At 34.9% G+C, this 21,442-nt stretch overlaps 1 long non-coding RNA gene across 1 annotated transcript in view; it reads left to right on the forward strand.

Annotated features, from left to right (window-relative positions):
* Window positions 1-21,220, forward strand: part of LOC118575013 — a 60,010-nt gene extending 38,790 nt beyond the window's left edge. Inside the window, exons 8-13 of the long non-coding RNA XR_004943836.1 lie at window positions 10,811-10,903; window positions 10,996-11,065; window positions 13,202-15,115; window positions 15,964-16,067; window positions 18,460-18,568; window positions 21,111-21,220. This is a non-coding gene — a long non-coding RNA (uncharacterized LOC118575013). The remainder of the gene's footprint in view (window positions 1-10,810; window positions 10,904-10,995; window positions 11,066-13,201; window positions 15,116-15,963; window positions 16,068-18,459; window positions 18,569-21,110) is intronic.
* Window positions 21,221-21,442: the final 222 nt, after the last annotated feature.

A 21,442-nucleotide genomic window follows, 5' to 3' on the forward strand; every position in this document is an offset into this window, starting at 1 on the left:
TAATAAAATAAAATAAAACTATCACATTTAGGTTGGGCAAGAAAAACAAACCAAAGAAAAAGAGTCTAAGAGAAGGCACAAGAATCTGATATCTATGAGTATGCACACTCAGAAATCACAGAAAACACTTACATGGAATCCATGATATATACACTAAAGACTTGGTAATGAGTCATGCTGCCCCTGTACATGCTGCCTCAGTCTCTATAAGTTTCCATGTGCTTTGATCCTGTGGATTAAAAGGGCCTTCTTTATTTGTTATGCTCCATCCCCTCTGGTTTTTACACTCTTTCCACATTTTCTTCCTCAGTGTTCCCTGAGCACCTAGGGAAGGGATATTTATGGAGAAGTCATACTTAAGGGTGAGGGTTCCAAGGTCATTCATTGTTATCATAACATGTAGCTGTTCTCTGTATTTATTCACACTTCCTATAGGAGGAAGCTCCTTTGAAAATGATGGCTGAGCTAGGCATTGATCTATGAGTGTAGAGGAATAGCATTAGGAATCATTTTATCACTACTTTATGTTTTGCTCATATTTTTAGACCAGCACTATTTGGTTGAAGTCTAGGATCTGAGGCTATCCCGTATCTGATTCTTGATTGCCTAATCAGTGTTGATATGGATTATCTGGGTGGGCCTTGATTAAAAAAAGATACTGGTTGGATAGTCTCACAATCATTGTTCCACCATTGCACTAGTGTATCTTGCAGGCAAGATACCAATGTAGATGAAAAGTTTTGTAGCTGGCTTGCTGTTTACATTTATTTTTGGTAGCATGTAGAGTACTTTCCTGTACCAAAGACACTGGAATATATGGGAAAAGGCTCTATGTAGGCACGAGCTCTATATCTCCATCTTTGACAAGTTGTGTAGGTACTATCTTCAACAAAGGAGCTTGGAGCCAGAAGTTTCCCTATGTCCCTCCTGGTCCACAGCTACTCAGACCCAAATAAACACACAGAGGTTTCTATTAATTAAAACTGCTCGGCCATGGTAGACCATGATGGATGAGGACCACATGAGAACAGGAGTGGGCAGAATGCTGGAGAGGTCCCCTGAGGTCCACAGTGATGCATCCTCTGTAGACTGCTGGCAGTGGTCGAGAGAAAGCCTGATCTGACCTAGTCTGGTGATCAGATGGCCAAACACCCTGATGGTCAGGCTGGAACTCTCATTCATCCAGTGACTGATGGAAGTAGATGCAGAGATCCTCAGCCAGGCCCCAGGTGGAGCTCCATGTGTCCAGTTGTTGAGAAGGAGGAGGGACTGTGGGAGCGTGAATTGTTGAGCCCAGGATTGGAAAAAGCATGGGATTAAAGGCCAGATGAACGGAAACACATGAATTGTGAACCAAAGGCTATGGAGACCCCAGCTGGATCAGGCCCTCTGGATAAGTGAGACAGTTGAGTGGCTTGGACTGTTTGGGAGGCATCCAGGCTGTGGGACCTGGACCTGTCCTTAGTGCATGAGCTGGCTGTTTGGAACCTGGGGCTCACACAGGGAGACTTTGCTCAGCCTGGAAGGAGGGGACTGGACCTGCCTGTACTGAATCCACCAAGTTTAAATGAATCCCCAGGGGAGTCTTGGCCCTTAAGGAGATGGGAATGGAGGGGAGGGGATGGGGGAAGGTGGGGTGGGGGCAGGAGGGGGGAGGACAGGGGAACCCATGGCTGATGGGTAAAATTAAAACACAAATATAATAATAAAAAAATAAAATAAAAACTGCTCAGCCTACTACTGACTAGCTGTTACACTTAAACTCAACCCATTTCTGTTAATCTATATGTTGCCATATTTTTTTGTGGCTTTACCTGTGTGTCATTACATGCTGCTCCCTGAATGGTGGGCTGGTGTCTCCTGACTCAGCCTTCCTCTTCCCTGAATTCTCTTTGTCTGCTTATCCCACCTATAATTCCTGCCTGTCTACTGGACAATTAGCATTTTATTTATCACCCAGTCAGAGCAACACCTATTCAAAGCATACAGAACATCCCACAGCACCTGCTTTTTTGTGTCAAATCAAAAAGGAAAGTTTAACTTTATCAGTAAATTTACATATGAGAATAGCTATCAAGCAATAATTATAGTTATAATATTTAGACTACTTTTACTTGGCAAAATTAAAGAAAATATTCTGTCTATCCTACATTTGTAAGTCTAAAATTTCATATCTAATTTATCTTTTATAATAACAAAGGAAAATTTTAATTATAACTATCAAGTCTTCAACTACACCAATGACCTCATAAAAATTCAATATTATCTACGTAAACAGGAAGAGCATTGTAAGGAACTTCTGAAAATCTGGAATGACAGAGGCAGCTGTCTGCCAGGACAGTCATCCAAAGTTCCTCTGTAAAGTTGGGGCCTCCATCCTCAGCCGACAGTCCTAGAGTCTCTCAGCCACTTCTTCCTCTGTCCTGTAGAATGTCTGGCAGTTTATTTTGTGAATCAGGAATTTTAAGGACCATCTCACCTTCCAAAGTTCAGTGGTCACCTTCATATGGGTCCTGCATTTCCAGTTGATACATTTTGTCAAGCAGTCCAGGCAAGAACAGTTTCTTTTCCAAATGGCTATTTTTGCCAAAAAGAAGATAAATTCCATATGGAGTATCTTTGATGCCCATCCTCCTTTCTAAAGTAAATCAGTGCTGCCAAAAGAAGACATGTATCATTGTTCAGGAAAGTTTAAGTTTTTAAAACTTTTAAAATGCCATATTCTGTAGGTCTTTTAAGTGTTTGACAATTACCTAGCTATCTGAAATATTTCTAAGTATACCTAGAAAACTAAGCTAACATGACTAAAAGTTTGATTATCATAGATGATTAACTATTAATCTGTATTTTTTGTGATATGTAGTTAGAGTTTTCCTGCCTGGCCCAGTCAGGACAAATCTCTCTTACCTGCCAGTCTCACAGTCGCTCAGACCCAACCAAGAAAGCACACAGAAACTTACATTGTTTAGAAACTGTATGGCTGTGGCAGGCTTCTTGTTATCTGCTTCTTCTATCTTAAATTAACCCATTTCTGTTAGTCTATACTTTGCCACATGGCTTGTGGCTTACCAGTGTCTTTACATGTTGCTTTTCATGGTGGTGGCTGGCGGTGTCTCCCCCCAGCCTTCTACTTCCCAGAATTCTCTTCTCTCTTGTCCCGCCTATACTTCCTGCCTGGCCACTGGCCAATCAGAACTTTATTTACACAGAGCGATATCCACAGCAGTGATACTTTTCAATTTCAAATGAACTGTACAAACAAAATACTTTAAAGAATAGTAGAGATTTATTTACAATATGACACAATTAACTTTAAATTTGTATCAATAAATTAAAATGCATAACAATATAAAATATTTTAAGCAAGTTGTTCTTCTTTAAAAGTAGTTTCAACAGTTTACCCTTTTATCTTATCATATCTACATCCTATATTTCCAAATCATATCCCTCTTACTTTTTGTTTTAAAAGATACTAACTATGACCAATAACAATTTGTAACCAATAACCTAAACAAGGACAAATATCCATAATCCAGTTTTGGGGAATGTGGGCCTAGTTTTCTAGGTTACTTCCTGCAGATAGAGGGTGCTAGTAGTCTTATGGTGATCCTGAAAAAATTCAAGAAAATGGTCAAGTCCTGGGAAGGCTGGCTTTAAACCTTTTTGATAAATACCATCTGTTAAGGTTCAGGAGATCTAGCTTGATCAAATCTGATCCATCTTAACCTAGAACAAATCCATAGCCTCTTGTTTCCTGTAGAAACAAAAACAGAGCCTCCTTTCCAAAGCAACATATCCTTAGATCCAAATTTTGAAGTCAAAATACTTTTAAAATATACATATTGGTTTAACTGAGCAGCCATTACAATCAAATGTCTCGCCGCAGTTAAAAATCCCAAAGACACCTAATGGTGGTGTATGAATTTAATCCCAGCTCTCTGGGAGGCAGAGGCAGGTGGATCTCTGTGAGTATGAGGCCAGCCTGGTCTACAAAGCAAGTTCTATAAAAGGTGCAAAGAAACACAGAGAAACCCTGTCTCAAAAAACAAAAAACAAAAAACAAAAAACAAGTTCCCAAAAGATAACTAATCCACACTTGGTGTTTTATTTCCATATTTACATCACTTATTTTTAATATTACATTACTGTCTCTTTAAAGACTTAATTTTAAAAAACTATTTCTTTATATAACTGTCTATATTCATTTTCTTCTTTCTTCTAAGCCTATGTACATTTTTACATACACAGTAAACCATTTAAATTCATTTTATCTGAATCTGCCTTATTGTAAATCTTTGCTTTAAACTGCAGTGATTAGTACTGAGGCAGCAGCCTTGGCTACTGACTCCATCCATCTCAGGTTTTCTACATGACTGTGGTATGTTTACTGCCAGCTCTGGCTCTGGAAGCCATGTGTAACACCAACTCTCAAAAGCAGTGAGTCTATGCCTCACTGTGTTCCTTGGCAGGAATCTGCCATGCTGTAGCTCCAGCCTGCATGCCAGGAACCTGCCACAGCTAGGCAATACATCATTGTACCTCGGCCTGCCATGAATGACATGAACTAGGAAGGTGCTATTAGCTACATTTATAATCTTTTTTTTTAACTTTTCTCAAGTTTTAGGTGTGAACTCTTGCCACCCTGTGTGGATATCATTTTTAGCCAGAAGTTTTCCTGTCTTCCACCCAGTCTGCCACCACTCAGACCCAAGGAAACACACAGAGGGTTCTATTAATTAAAACTGCTTGGCCATTAGCTCAGGGTAACTACTGACTACCTCTTACACTCAAACTCAGTCCATTTTTGTTAATCTATATGTTGCTACATTTTCTGTGGCTTTAACTTTGTGGCATTACATGCTGCTCCCCAGACAGTGGGCTGTTGTCTCCTGACTAAGCCTTCCTCTTCCCAGAATTCTCCTTGTCTGCTTCCCCCTCTCCCATATTTCTTGTCTGTCTACTGGCCAATCAGCATTTTATTTATTTATTTTATTTATTAATAAGAGCAATGCATATTCATAGCATATAGAAAGATATCCACAAGACTGGCTCAGGAACTTGCCTAATTATTTTACCCATCCTCTGTATAAAGTTTTAGCTTTTTCTATGTAAAGAGCATAATTTGTGAAGGAAAAGTTTTGTAGAACTAGTCACTGACTTGGCTTCATAATGTGTCTTGATTGTGGTTTTCTTCCCACCCTTGATAGGCTTTAGCTATTTTATTGAGCAATTTTACCCCCAAAGAATAACTGATTTGAAATTCATATGTTCATCTATAATGATGTTTTGTATTTATTATAACATTTTAGGTAAATAGTTAATATTATGATCACTTCTCAGGCTTTCAAACATCATTACTGTAAGTTTCCTTCTTTCTCTATTCTGTATTTATCTCTTCCTTCTTTGTCTAATTAATGTACTACTGTTTTCTTCATTTTCCTCACCAGATCATTATAATTTACTTTTTATCAACTGATTTCTCTTCGTACCCTTCTCCTAAGCAATAGTCTTATTTCTCTATCCCCATTTCCTCAGGGCATGGAGCCTCATACAAAAAGATGTACCTAGGTGCCTCAGGTATGACAAAGCATTTCACAACTATCTTTGAAGGTCTGGTTTAATTGTTCAATATGATCTTTCCTAGTTACTTCTGATTATCTGGAAATTTCATTTTCTTTTACTGATAAATTTCATGGTGTATATCTACTCATTTTCATTATACATTTATTAGTTAAACATAGATTGTTTGTGTCAATTTGCTAAACATTGTGAATAAAATAGCATTAAACATGGGAAAGCAAAGATTTTTCCTTCTGATTTTAATATCAATCATATTTGTGTCAAAATGTCATCTGAAACCTCCTTTTCCCTGTCATATTGCCCTTTTCTATGAAATGAGAGAGCATACAACACAAAATTCAAAGGATAACATTATTTTGACTTTTATTATTTCTGTAATATAAAGAAAAGCATGTAAAGCAAAAAAATCCAGAAATACATTTTTCCCTCTTGCATTTACTCAAATGCAAAAGCACATTTAATTCACTCTATTTTCAATGTAAAGACTGCATTCTATTTTGTGTATGTTTTAAATGATATTATAAGAAGATATACATTAATATTTATTTGTTTCATATTTGAGTACTGTAGTTCCATATGTCAGTCCCAATTTCTTTGCCCTCTAGTTCATCCAATGTCCAACCCCAAAACTGTCGGTGATATCTAATACATACATGCACACACACACACACACACACACACACACACACACACACATACACACACATATGTGTATTTATATTTGTATGTATGTGTATGTTTTTCTATATCACAACAAATTATATGATCTGCTGAGTCACCTTCAAGTTGTTGATATGCATATGTGTTTAGAGTTGGCCACTTGGGATTGGATTCCTGTCATGGGACACATCTCTATTGAATACTTACTCACGCTTTCTTAGATGACAATATGTGCCTATAGTTCTTCATCTATGAATGGGTCCTTTTGAGATTCTCTCATTTTATTCTGGCATGATGTTTTCATTGTGCATATCTTGTACAGAGAATATGTTAGGACTTGATGGGCTAAAATCCATACCATATATTAAAGAATCTTTCATATAACAGAGGTTTTGGTTATATAGCCTTAAAATTATATCTTTTCCTGCTTTATTGTTCTCATAGTTCTAGAATAGAAATTTTGTAAATTATATGTGAGATCGAGATGAACATCAATAGGTTTATTATTCTTTGTCCCTCAGGTTGTTTCTACTGGATTAAATTATTCTTTGATTAGAAATCAGATCTAAATTTACCTAGATTAATATTTATAAGTATAGTTTGGAAATGTACTGTTTTAAGGACATCACAGTAATAAGTTATTCTTTCTTATCCATATCCTCCCTTTCCATATATAATTTCCTATGTTTTATTGAACTTGACACAGCTTCTATTCTACTATATAGACCTATGTCCCATTAGATATTTGTTTGCATACTGAGGACATAATTATCACTATATGTTGACATAATGGCCACTGTGCTTGACAGCCTTTATAAGATTGTATTAATATCGATTACTCTTTTCTTTTAGTAGCTTGTAAAGCATCTTTGGATGTTATGAGAGAGAATATTCAAACAGCAGATTTCCAGGATTGTACCTGGAGAGTTTCTCTCCGGGTCCTACCAAGCCTCTGCAGTTTCCTAGCCCACTTATAAAATAAGCACACAGACACTTATATTATTTGAACTGTTTGGCCTAATGGCTCAGGCTTCTAGCCAGCTGTTCTTATATCTCAAATTAACCCCTTTCTATTAATCTATAAGTTGCCATGTGGCTCACAGCTTACCAATATCTTAACTTCTTCTCATGGTGGCTGCTGGCAGCATCTCTCTGCCTCAGCTTTCCACTTCTCAGACTTCTCCTCTCTCTTTGTCCTGCCAATACTTCTTGTCTAGCTACTTGCCAATCAACATTTTATTTATCAATCAGTCATCCACAGCACAGGATTTTCACTTCAAATTATCCAAGTTCAAAACCCAAAGTACGTGGTCTGCTTATAAATAAAATACTGCCTTCAAGATCTCACAGTCACTAAAAAATGGGAGAAAGTTACATTGCTTTTGGAGTCTCCTACAGTTCTCTTACCAGTAAGATTCAGAGGTGATTTTACTTATATTGCAATGAAGTTTATTTGATTAGTTTATTACTGGAGGGAGCATTATCACCACAAGTTACATAACTTCTTTTATATTATTAATACATTTATGGACATATATTTGCATATATTATATGTGTGATCAAGTAAAAATTAAATATTATTTAATTGGTGTTTTCAATCATTCTCTATGCACTTTGTTTCCTCTGCCTTCTTTACCCTAAATTTTGTCTTCTAGCTTCCTTCCCCACAAAAGAAGTTTCTTCTCAAATTTCCCATATTCTTCTTGGACATATGTTCTTCTAATCTCTCTGTTTAGAAAAATTTTTGTGAAGCCCATAATCCCTTTAACTATCCTGTTACCTATGGTTAGTTCATGGTAGGTTGTTATATATAAGATTCAAAACTGTGAATGTACATATAGAGACATCATTATGCATTTGTTTCTTTGGGTGCAGATTAGCTCACAGGTAGACTAGAGAGAGGGTTATGATATTGGGTCAATTCAATACCACAGTGGATACTTTCAGACAAGGCAGGTACAAACACTATTTTTTAAAATTAATTTTTAGTTTTATTTCTTCCTTATCTTCTTATAGAAACCATCTGGGAGAGGCCTTACACAATTCTAACCAATCCAACAATAATCCAGTGGCTTAAAAACAAATCCATAGTGCACAACTATTCTAGAACTGACAAGATTTTTTTCTCCAGAGATTAAAGAAACTATCTAACTCATTAGTTCTGACCATTTCTTGGACTGGTTCACCCAAAAGTTTTAGAGACTGTCCCCATTATTTGCACTGCCTGTATCCCAGAACTTCTGTACTTCTGTATTGGCAAAACCCATTAAAAAATTATTCCTATGTGTATTCAATGTATTATTCCATGGCATATCTGAGGAGAAAATCGCTAAGGGAATTGAATTCATTCTTCTCTTTCTAGTATTAATGAAAAAAATGAAACAAGAAGACTTGCATAACATGATCATTAATAATGAACTCATGGGTGGTACTGTAGGAAGAACTCACAACCTAAGCTCTGATTGTGAATAGATTCAATGGAAGAAGCTCTGGTTAATCTTTCACAGGACCTGAAAGTGCACCTTGTAAGGGTCAATAGTTGGATTTTGTTTTGACTACCAGATCCCAAATAATGGCACAGAGACTATTTTTATTAATTATGAAATGTTGGCTTTAGCCTAGGATTATTCCTAACTATCTCTTAAACTTTTAATTAACCTATTTATATTAATCTACATTCTGCCATGTGGCTCATTACCTCTCCTCAGTACCTTACATCCAACTTCCTCCATATCTGGCCGGCAAATTCCTGGCCTTGCAGATTCTTCCCAAATTTCTTGTCCAGACATGCCACCTATCTTCTCTTGACTAGTTATTGGCATTCACCTCCTTAATTAAACCAATCTTAAGGTAACTTAGGCAGGTGAAGAAGGACAGAGACACAATTTTACACAATATGAACAAATATCTTGCAACAAAGGCCCATATTCTCCTGGATATATAACAACTAGACTCTGCCCACTCTAATTACAATTTAGTTTTAACAGTTATTGCTGTCTCCCCTGGTAGTCTTTGAGGCTGATCTCTGAGAATAATAAATTAAGGACAGGTATATGGGCACATAATTAAACAAGGGAAGTAATATCTGACTCCTGAGAAATGAAGTTTTGGCACTTCAATATTTTGCAAGGTGAACCTGAGGAAAATCATGAGGCAGACATCAAAACAGTATCAATAAGCAAAAGAGAAGTTTTTACAGAGCCTGGGAAAACAATCTCTAGTGTTCAATCTTCTATCTTGACCACCACTTTATATTTCTTCTTTCCTAGGGTATAAAGTCAGTGATCCTGTAGAATATTAAGTCTATTGTAAGAGTACATCATATCATGTTTAAGTGTCAGACATAAGTGCATTTTTAAATATACTTTGAGAATGTCAACCCTAATTACATATATGCACAAGGAATACATATAAACGCACACACACACTCATATGCTAATGCATCTCAACATTAATGCACTAAAACATAAACAAAAACAATAAAATGATAATGGTGTTCACTTTAATTCATAACCAGTTATTTACTGAGTATTTTGTAATTATTTACAAAGGATTGTTTCAAATCCTGCAATTATATTTTCTAAGATAAGCCTAGGCACAAAGTGTATTGCATTTGTGAAATACCAGTTCTTTTGTCTTAAAAAACAAAATACAGATTAAAGAAAATTGACCGTGGATTTCTTATCATAGCATTAGTAACAATACATGAAATGACTATTTGGACACTATCATTTTCAAAAAAGCAATGCAATTATTGATTTAGAAAATGGATGTCAACAAGCAAATTGGTCTTAGTGTATAAGTAAAGAACCAGGGGCCAGACATAAACCAGTCTCCATCAAGGAGCTAGGATGGTAACTGAAAAAATTGGCTGCATATTAGCTGGATAGCAAAGAATCCTGCAGCAGTATTGACTGTTAACTGTTATAAAATTATCTGTTTATGCTTACTTATCTCTGCTGGATACTACATGAGCTATATCCAGGATACATATTAGCAAAGTCTGTAAACCAGTGGAAATCTCCCCTTATACCATAGCTGTCTATGAATCCAGAATCCTTATTTTGAGTATGTTATATCATGGGCATTCCCCAGACAACATTTATAACAGAAATGAATACCATAGGGTCTTGGGCCAACAGATCTATATAGAAGGAAAGGAGAGTGATTACCATGGCACACAATATGTTTTACTAGTTGGCATATGTGGAAGGTAACACATCATGGAAAGAATGCATAGAGGAATGCTCATTTTATGGCATAGAAGTGGAAACAGAGTTAAAAGAGTTCAGGATTCAAACATACTCCTGCATTTTAATGAAACTTACAAGGAAACTAATAATTAGAACTATGCTACTATGATTTTTATTCTCAATAGTAGGTAACATAATCTAACTTTATGCACTAATGTAGTTTGGTACATGCATTCTTTAAATCATAACTGTACTTCAATCTGCCATCATTACAGAACAGACAACTAAGTGCTTTTATTATGTTGACTTTATTAAGTACATATTGTGGCTATTTACACAAAATCACTAATATGCAATATTATATTTTCCATATCTAGCTGAAGATCATAGACAAGGAAGAGTTGGGATGAAGTGTTTCAGTCCTTAAAAACCATGGTCAGAAAAATAGGAATATTAACATGGGAACTTAGGTAACTACTAATTGTAATATAGGAAAATAAATATTTAACACCAGGTTTTTGACAATGAAGAAAATTAATAATTTGAAATGTGTTCTACATAGGTGAAGGAAATTCATTGCATGTAAAGGAACAAGAAGAAGATTCTACCATGGAACAAGTGTGTGAGATCCTGTAAGAAGTATATGATTCCACTCATTTCTTCTTGATTAGTCTTATGGGTGTGTTATCATAAGGTATAACCTGAATGTATTTGTATATCAGTTACTTTACACAAAATTGTGGCAAGGTGGACAGTCAGAAATGAGGCATATGTCAATCAGAACAAGAAATTAGAATCTGTCAATGATTACTACATGCTGAGGATGAAGAGAAAACACAAGACTTATACTTGTCTTAAGGTGATACTATGGACATGGAGGACCCAGTGCTAGGTCTCCGTTGACTAAGAACATAGGTTAGTTAGTTGACTGCTACCTACTAAACCTATTAGATGTCACTGAGGTAAGATCGAACAACAGAGTTCAAAGAAACATAATGTTAGAGTAACATAGAATGATAGTACATATTGAGGCAGGACCTTGTCACTATGTAGTGTCCTACATGGGCCTGGGTATAAATTTGATGCACATGTCAAAAGTATGAAATTGGCAAACATGAACAGAAGAGACTACATTTTGTACCATTTTTGTTAGGGAACACCAAAATTTATCCCTTTTCTAAGTATATAAGTAGGGATGGATAGCACAATAATTAGGCATATCAGAATGTTTTTCAGAAGCCCAAACTGATATTACATTGATTTGTTTATTGTGTGTATGTGACCATTTTCTCTGTGATTATAAAGATAGTCTTAGGGAAAAGAAAACATCAAATTAAAAAGTTGCCATTTATTAAATGATTAAATTTGAAATGGTACTTCTTTGGCTCATGGTTCCTATTTTTAAGTGAGAGGCAGGAAATATCACAATTTCTAAGTCTTCCTAGTATTCAACTCTAGTGCAGGTTTTCAAATAACTATTTGATGCCTTGGTACTTAATGTTCTTTTATTTTTTCTTTTTGAGAATGTACTATATGTATTCTCTAGATATTTTTTACTCTTAATTTTTTTCTGTATTAGTCCCCCTTCAAAAAAGAGTATGGATCTCACAATCTTGTAGGTATTTATAACATTTGTGAAATATTTCTTTGCATTAGTGTGTGTCATAATGCCTTACAGCGTGTGACATAGTGTTTGTGTATTTCCATTTAAAAAACTGTGGTCCTTGTGTTAATGGTTTCCAGTACATTCTCATCAAGTTTTACTTATCAAAGGGATCCTTGAGAGAGAAGGAGCAAAGGGTTAGAGTGTTGATCATGTGGGAAGCAGAAGAGCAGCTCAGCAAAGAAGTAGCATCTTCAGTACTTCCTCACTGAGATACAGACACATGATAGGAGTCATGGCGGCAGAAACATGGCAGGCGCTGGAATAAAGGGGTGATGGGGATGATGAACAAAGAAAGAGTTATGATGATCTGTTTGTAAGTCTCCTCTCTCTCTCTCTCTCTCTCTCTCTCTCTCTCTCTCTCTGTGTGTGTGTGTGTGTGTGTGTGTGTGTGTGTGTGTGTGAGTGTGTGAAGATGTAGGAGGGCAAATGTGGTAGAGAAGAGGAGAAGGAAATGTAAATAGAGGGAAAGGTGAAGAAAAGGTGATGAGGGGAATAGGGAAGGTAAAGTCATGCTGGTTAGCTTTTGTCAATTTAATGACGACTAGAGCCAACTGGTAAGAAGGTAGCTTAATTGGCAAAATACCTTCATCAGATAATTTACTGGGCTTGTCTGTGGTGAAATTCTTGATTGATTATTGGTCTTGGAGGGCTATTTCTATGTGGATAGTGCTACCCTTTGAGATGTGGTCATGAGTCTTATAAGAAAGCAAGCTATGGGAGACATGCCATGGATTCTGCATCAGTCCCTGCCTCCAGGTACCTGCCTTGAGATTTAACATTGAACTCCCTTGATGATGAACTATAAGTTGTAAGAAAATTTTAATCTACACACCTAAAATTGTTGTTGGTCAGGGTTTCATCACAGCACTGGACAAGTAATCAAGAATATAGACACATGAAAAAACAGAAAAATATGTTTGTAAGAGCTAAATCCTAAAGCCTTTGCTGAGGTTGTTTGGCCCTTCTTTTTGGGCATGGGCTTGAATGAAGAAAAAAGGATCCAGGAGTTCACATTGCAACTAAGAAGAAGATGTTAGATGTATATAACTTCATGGAGGGGTGTAATAAAATAACTCAAATGTTCTATTTCATCACTTCCTAGGGAGCTTACCATGATGCCACAGGTGAATACCCCCAGTAGCTGAATGGATATCTTCGAGGAAATTGCAAGAGCCATAGACCTGGAAACAGTAATGGTTTAATGACCTTTCTTTCTTTTAACTCTAATTCAAATGGATGGTCACTCAACATAAAATATCAGTAATTCATCATGTCATTCAAATAGTTGTTGTGATAATCTGAAAAAAAAATATTAAACCAATCACTATAGTAAACAAATCATTTTTTTTACTTTACTGAAATATTATTTGAAATGTTTTATCATTCTAGACAAGACTGTAGCCAGACATTCATAGTTTTACATGTAAAACTGGATAAAAAGATAAAAATATTTTATTTCACTAATGAAACTATGTTTTCACATCAGTACAGATTATATATTACCTAGAAAACCATCACAATATAACTATACTTAGATACTCCAATATTATAATTGCCAAAATTCTGTTCATAAGCCTATTAAAAAAGAGACCATCCATATTATAGCATTCATAGGGGCTGTCATAGATTAGAAATGAAATTCTATAAGGAATGTTATATAAAATTCTTTAAAACGTGCTTCACCATTAGTAAAGCATCCTATCGGCACAGATGATGTCAGTGTGCAGAAAATGATAGATAAGCAGACAGGACAAATTTTCTCAGAGTTGGACCTAAAGAGAAAATTTAAAATTTTAAAGATTTCTGCTATTTTAATTATAAAAAGCAATCTAACTACATTTATATCTATAAATACAATATATTTTAATGCAATTATATAACAAAATCTTAAGAAATATATGTGCTTTGGTGGAACAATTTCTCAGTAATTAAGAACACTTGTACCTCTTCCAGATATCCTGAGTTCTAATCCCCATAACCTAACTACAGCTAACTGCTGTCTTCATCCCTAGGACTAGTGTATCTCTTTCCTCCATAAGGCCTCCATACAAACAAGCCGTAGACATACATGTTGGCAAAGAACGCTTGCACATGGAATAAAATAAAATAAATGCTGAGAAAATAAGAAATGTAAGTTTTAAGAAAGTTTCATCTCTAATTTTGCCAGTGGTTGTTTTTCATTATACAAGAAGTTAAGATATGATAATTCATGAAAATGACACAGTTTTTAGATGTTCAGAGTGTAACTTAGGTAAATATATAGCTTAATTCACTGTAATTTTTAGTTCTCACAATATGTTAGGAAGTGGTCATTATTTCCTCTTCCTAAGCCCAATTCTGAATCTATGATGAATCCCTTAAAAAATAAAAAAACTTATGCATAAAATATTTCAGCTCTCCATTTTAGTTGGTAGAATAGTTCCTTTGTATACAAAACTGTTGGGTAATTGTTACCTCTGAGTTGAAGAGAGGAAGGTTGTTTATAGAACCAAGTAACATAAGCGCCATAGGACAATCAACCAGTTCAGCAAATTTGTAGGTTCATAAAGGACAGCTAACTAACTGGTCTATAGTGGAGTTGCCTCCAGATTGAATAGAGTGCTGTAGGAATGTGGGTTTCAGGAGCTTTCTCCCACAGTCCTGTGGGTTGTTGTGTCACACATGCTTCCACATGGTTCTGTACATAACATCATTAAACCTGTTGGAATTTACAGGATCTTTTTAATATTTGACTTGTCATCTATGTCCTGTCTTGTTGAAACTGATCTTTCCTTTGTCATTCCAGGAAAAGATACACAGAAAGAAATTACACCCAGACCTACTTGAAGAATGTTTCCTTGCTAGTTTTCAATGAAGTCACATTGCATTTCATAGGCTTTATATTTATGTGTGCTCAGTTCTTCCTTGTGCCTTATGTGTTGGCCAGGTAGGACTCGAACTTGTACACTCATGTGATGCTTCTGACTCAGACCCTAGTGACCTGTGAAGACAGGAGCATGTGACCACATATGACCAGGTTTGGAATATATTCTTTATTGTATTTTGTGAGTTATCTTTTGGAGCTTTATTTTTGCCAAAACATAGCTGAGTATTTATTTGCTCTTATGAGTTGCAGAAGTAGCATTGTCTTTTTATATTTTAAATGGAGTTTTGTAGCTCTTTTATAAATTTTATAACCACAGGTTATGTCATTTTTACAAAGGTGTAATTATGATTTTATCATTTTTCAAGGGGCTACAATGAATACATGATTCCTTATGTTATTTCTTCATCTAATATAACTGACAGTTTCTTGGAACAAAGTTGAATAGAAACATGGAGAGAATGCACATCTTTTTTTAAAAAAATATGTTCTATGTCTATAGTGTGACATATAAACACTTTTATTTTAATTTTGAATGAATGTGGCTCTTGTACTCATTGACTAATTATTTAATTTTGTTTAACTTTCTTGGCTTTCATTCAACAGTATATTTGGAAGAAGTTTTTTTTTGTATTCCTTTATGAATTATTTATTTAATTTTATGTGTGTGAGTGCTTTACTTTTATGAATGTCTTTCAATAACTGCCTGCCTTGTTCTTTTAATGACCAGGAAATGTTGTAGAATTTCCTGCCTGGAGTTACAGACAATTGTGAGGTGCTGGGTAGGTGCTGGGAAACAAACTAGTGAATTCTGGAAGACCAGGCACTATTCTTCAGTGTTGAGCCATATCTCCTGCCACTTCCCCTTATTCTTACATCATAACTCTCTGCAGTATTCTGCAATTGTCTAATCTATCTTTTTTCATTCAGTTCTCAAGGAACTTGTATAGGAAAGTTATTATTTTTCTAAACATATTTTATAATCTCTTTTCATCATGGAGTTAATCCTCAAAACTGCCACATACCCTGAAGGGGGACATGGCCAGATCAGCCTCTATGAGACATCATTCTTGGATCTCCTTCTGGATTCCTGAGCAGGAAACAAGTGAGTGGTACATGGGTTAAATATTTCAGATCTGGAATTGCTATTCAAAGTATTCATGCTTTAAAATCTGAAGCATATGATGCCATGAATTTTAGTGAGAGTATCGGGCACAGGAAGAGTTTGATGTGGAAGAGAGAAGGATAGGAATGATGTTAATATACTACTCATATCTGAAATTCAAGTAAAATAAATGAAACATAACAGAAAGACTTTAGGATGCTGTTTACATATTATTCAGTGTACATGATACAGCATCTCACATTAATACTTTCTCCACTCCATTGGCCTCTTAAATGCATCAAATAGATATTCTTCTCCACTGAGATCCTTTGAGACCTGCAGGCTATATTGAGAGTTTGGAATATATAATCCATTTTCCAAAAATGCTTACGTTCTGTTAATTGCAATATATCTTGACCCTATATATTTTTTTAAAATTCTTTTTCTGTTGCCCAATACTTTGGTTTGTAAGATGATTTGACCTTATATATAAGTTTTAAGGCTTAGGAGGTGACTAAGTCTAGAATTTGCATTCAGGGAAGCAGAAGGACTTCTGTTCAGACCACTTGAATCTGCACATAAATAAATAAAAATAAATCACCATGGAATTGTCTATCTAAAACTCCACTACAGGATAGCAATTCTATGAAAATTTGTTACATACAAATTTAATGATGGACTATATCACAAAACGTAAGTTGGAAATCAGATGAGATAGATACAGGAAATTGACATCTCACAATTACATGCTCACTCCCATAATTCAAATACCCACATTTATGAACCAATATATACACAGCTACATTCAAATATATGATATGTAATAAGTGTCCTGTTTTTGAAACAAGGACCTTCTGCAAGGGTTTTGATAGCCTGGCACTTCCCATGTAGAGCAGGTTGGCTTTAAATTTTCAGAGATACACCTGAATTTCTTCTCTCTGTGCTAGGATTAAATTCAGGCATAATTATGCCTAGTTTAATTGCTAATTGTTAAGAACTAATTTTTGCTTTATCCATGTGTACTTTAAACATACAACAGTAAAACAACATCTTGATTATAATCACTTCAAATACAGAAAGTGTGTTTCAAATTCTGAATCTTCACTCGATGTCTGTTTTGTATCATGTTAGCTATTTTGGAGTCCCTTATAAATATTAGATAAGTTTTACCATAGGACCAAAAGCAAAACATCAAGACTTTCGAAGGGAATAGTCCTAATACCTAATAGGTTTAAGGATTTTAAGATTCTTCACAATGGTGAAATTCTATTCATTTTATCAGAGTATTTATAATGTTTGTAGGTATTATTAATGATTTTTAAAGTATGTTTGTGACTATTTTAATATTATTTGGAATAATTTATTGTTAATAATTGATTGTGACAAATAAGATTTCATAATGCATATATTTAACATTAAGCACTATCATTATACTCAGTTTCTATCTGTCAATATTCCACCTGTGTTAAAGGCTCTGGAATAAAATATTAATTAATAATATTGCTGTAAGTATTGAAACTGAGTTTTCACAGATTAGATTTCCAAACCAGTTTCTGCTATCTGAATGAAGTTAGCACATGAAATTAAACTGTTTAGCCATCTCCATACTTGTTGTATTCACTTAGATGATGAATACAAGAGCAGGATCATCACAAGAAATTCAGCTTTCAACTAAACCAGTGCAACTTAGTAAGAAACATAGATATTAGAAATAATCATTATTAGCAAAGCATTGGTGGCACATGTCTTTAATCCCAGAATATGAGAGACAAAGCCAGACAAATCTCTGAGTTCGAGGCCAGCATGTAAGTTCCAGGATGACCAAGGCTACACAGAGAAACCCTGTCTTGAAAACCCAAAAAATAAATAATCACTATCACCACAAAAAAATAATCATTTTTAAAATTAGGGTCTCAGGGCTGGAGAGATGGCTCAGCCATTAAAAAATATGGTATTAGCATAAGGCAGTATGTCAAAACCAAGAATATTAAATAAAAAATATGAACATACCAGTTATTTAAAGAGGTAAGATATGACTAAATTTACATTACCTCAACAGTTAAGTTCTTATTTGTAGTTTTATTATATATATATATATATATATATATATATATATATATATAGAGAGAGAGAGAGAGAGAGAGAGAGAGAGAGAGAGAGAGAGAGAAACTATAGGATAGCCCTTCAAAATCTAATATGTTTTTACCTAGAAAATGGCATTCCCTAGTTTTTCCATGTGTCTAAGTTTTCTGGGAAGAATGACATTGTTTTCTTTTCATAATCTCTATGCAGTTACTGTTAAGTTCACTTCTTGAATATTTATATGCATATATAGGTTACAATTATTCTAGTATTGTTCTTTTAATGTATGTCATGTACTTCTGATACAAAGTCTCACTGGGTTGCTCACTGTGGTCGCAAACTTGTCCCTGAAGCCATGCTTCCTCTCAGCATTATGAGAAGCTCCCAATTCAGATGCATGCAACAACACTCAGCTGATGGTATGGTAAAAATCGCCTGTTTTCTTAATTTAAATATTTATTTTCATTACTTGTTTATAAAATTTAGTTGAAAATGTTTATTTTCTCATTTACTACAGGTTTGATCCAATTATATTTAGATCTAACTGTACATTTATACCTCCTTGTTTTCTGTACATTAGTTTATGTCCTTTCCAAACTTATGAATTATTTTCTTTACATTAAGCATCACATACTTAAGAAACCTAATGTCCAGTTTTCATATTCTCAACTTCCTCAAGGATTCCACTTAGTACAGTGTCCAGTAGTAGTCATGATAGAAGTAATTGTTGGGTTAACCTTAAAATTGCTGATTTCCCATGGCATTGTGGGACTCTGCATCTGCTTTCGCTGTTTCTGAAAATTGACAGAACTAAGTTTTTCTCCATAGTCCACAAGCAGCATAACTATAGTTAGTTGGCTAGTTATAGTAATATGCATTAATTATTTTCTTGATCATTATATAAGTCTCAATTATTCACCAAATATATCATAAGTATCCAGGTGTGACTTTGGGACACAAGCCATTAATATAATAATAAGGGTTAAAATTTTGGAAATGATGACACTTAAGAAAGTTGATCAAAAAAAAAAAAACCATGAAGTTTACCTAGAAGTTTTATAACACAGTTGCCATGTTTAAATTAATGTACCATGGTGGTAAGTAGTTGAAGAAATACTAACCTAAATTTAATAGCAAATTTTAGTCCTTGGAGACATACTTTCTCAGAGAAGACAGAGATAGTAGACATCTGCATCAAAAAAATTATTTGATGCATATTTCAGCACTGTTCAATAGACAAACTATCAACAAGTGATATTGCACCCAAAAAACATTCTTACACCATATCAAGCCAGAAAACAAACTAGTATGTCAGGAAGAAGGACTTTCGAATCCCTACCCTGAACTGAGTAGCTATTGGCATCTGCTGAGTTGATGGAGGAAGGAGGGTCAGGAATCTTCAGGTATGCTTGCCTTGATACATTACACTTCCCATATCTATGCACACAAGAGCCTTAATTAAACTCATTTTGAATTAAGGTTACACAGCACATACTGCAATATTGTATCTTCTAGCATGATTAATTCTAATTTATAACTTCTTGTACAGTATATCAATACATATATTGCATATCAGTGAGGAACTTGACAGAAATGAGGGATAGAATACATGCCAGAGTTCTCTGTGTATGTCTTATTGCAGTACATATGTGAAATTGACAGTCATGTAAATTTCAAGACACTCAATCAGAAGAGACAGACAGAAATGGAGGCTTTCTTTTAGAAAGCCACGATAGTGTCCAAAGTAGCCAGATACGGGCTGAATCCCCAGGTACTACTGGCTAATTTTGCCAGTTGTCACTTGGAGCCAGAGATTAGGATATATTGAATTTTTCTTGTCTTTCTCCTTTCCCATTCCCTATATTTGTTGCAATATAAAAGGAGGAAGTTAAGCGAGATGAAAGAGAAACTCTGATAGAGATTACCGAGTTTACAGTAGGTTTTCATTTCCATTCATAGATTTGAGATCTCCCTCATGGTTAAACCTAAATCCATTCACTTAGAGATATCAGATGAAGGAATTTATAGGCCTCCCAGAATGATGCATTGATAGGAAAAGCTGGGAAAGTTGAGGGTTGAGTGATACAGAGATAGATAAAGAGCTAGAATTGACAGAAATAGGGAATGTGAAAAAAGAGGGAATTAGGGAGCAGAGGGTGGTAAGGTTTATCTGTGTGCAGTGCATTTTTCAAAGTTTTCTGTTTCATAGGAGCTTTGGAAGGAAGGCACAGTATGAAAACATTTAGAAACAATGACTCACATTTTACAAAGTTCCTATTCATTAACAAACTACCTGCTTAAAAGACTCTATTGTAAAATTTTAATTGTTCATAGTACTGTCAGTGTTGAAAACTAGATTTCACAGCACAGAATTATAAGGCAAGGCTCTGCTCTCTGAATGAAATTAGTACATGAACTTAAACTGATTTACCATTGCAATAACAGAGGGATATACATAGATAATGAAGACCTACATTTGTTTACTGCAATCAAACCACATTCTTCTTACATTCTACCTAAAGAGATAAAAATCCAGTAAAAAGAATAATGATATCAGAGGGAAGCATGAAAAAAAAAGCAGTGCTGTCTAAAAGTAGAAGAAATTTAACTTAATTGTTGAACATGTAAGTTTTTTAATAGGTTAAATATATTGATCCTTATCATCTCAATGGTTAACTTTAAGATTATTAGGAATTTTATTCTGTTTTTGTATACATTTTAATGGAGAACTCCATAATTTAGGGTATTTTCATATAGATTGTTGCAATCCCACACCATTTCATGAATTTTATTTTAGCAATCTTAGAAGAATGACATTGTTTCTTTATTCCTGAGCAGTTTGTGTTAAGTTTAATTCTAGTTAAGTCATATGTATTACTTTTGTATTTTAGTTAAAAATGTGCATATGATGCATTTATTCTGGTGTTGTTCTTAAATTGTTGTCCTTTATTTCTGAAACAGAGTCTCACTGTGCTGCTCACTGCTGTCTCAAACTCACCTCTTGAACCTCACTTCTCCTCAGCATCATGAGAAGTTCCCACCACAGATGTCTACAACCACACTCAGCTGATGGTATTGTAAAACAATATAGATATAAGCACTTGCATAATCAATTCAATTTCGAACTCTATTTTCTTAATTTCTATAGCTTTGGTAAAATTATGTTTATTTTTTAAAGTAATTTAAAGAATGTGTGTTTCCTATCCACAAGGGTTATGCACTATACAATATTTTCAAGTTGTTTTCTTTGCCTTAAACATAGGATATTTAAGGAAGTAAAGGACCGAGCATTT

The sequence above is a fragment of the Onychomys torridus genome, unplaced genomic scaffold, assembly GCF_903995425.1.
Source record: "Onychomys torridus unplaced genomic scaffold, mOncTor1.1, whole genome shotgun sequence".
Taxonomy (NCBI): domain Eukaryota; kingdom Metazoa; phylum Chordata; class Mammalia; order Rodentia; family Cricetidae; genus Onychomys; species Onychomys torridus.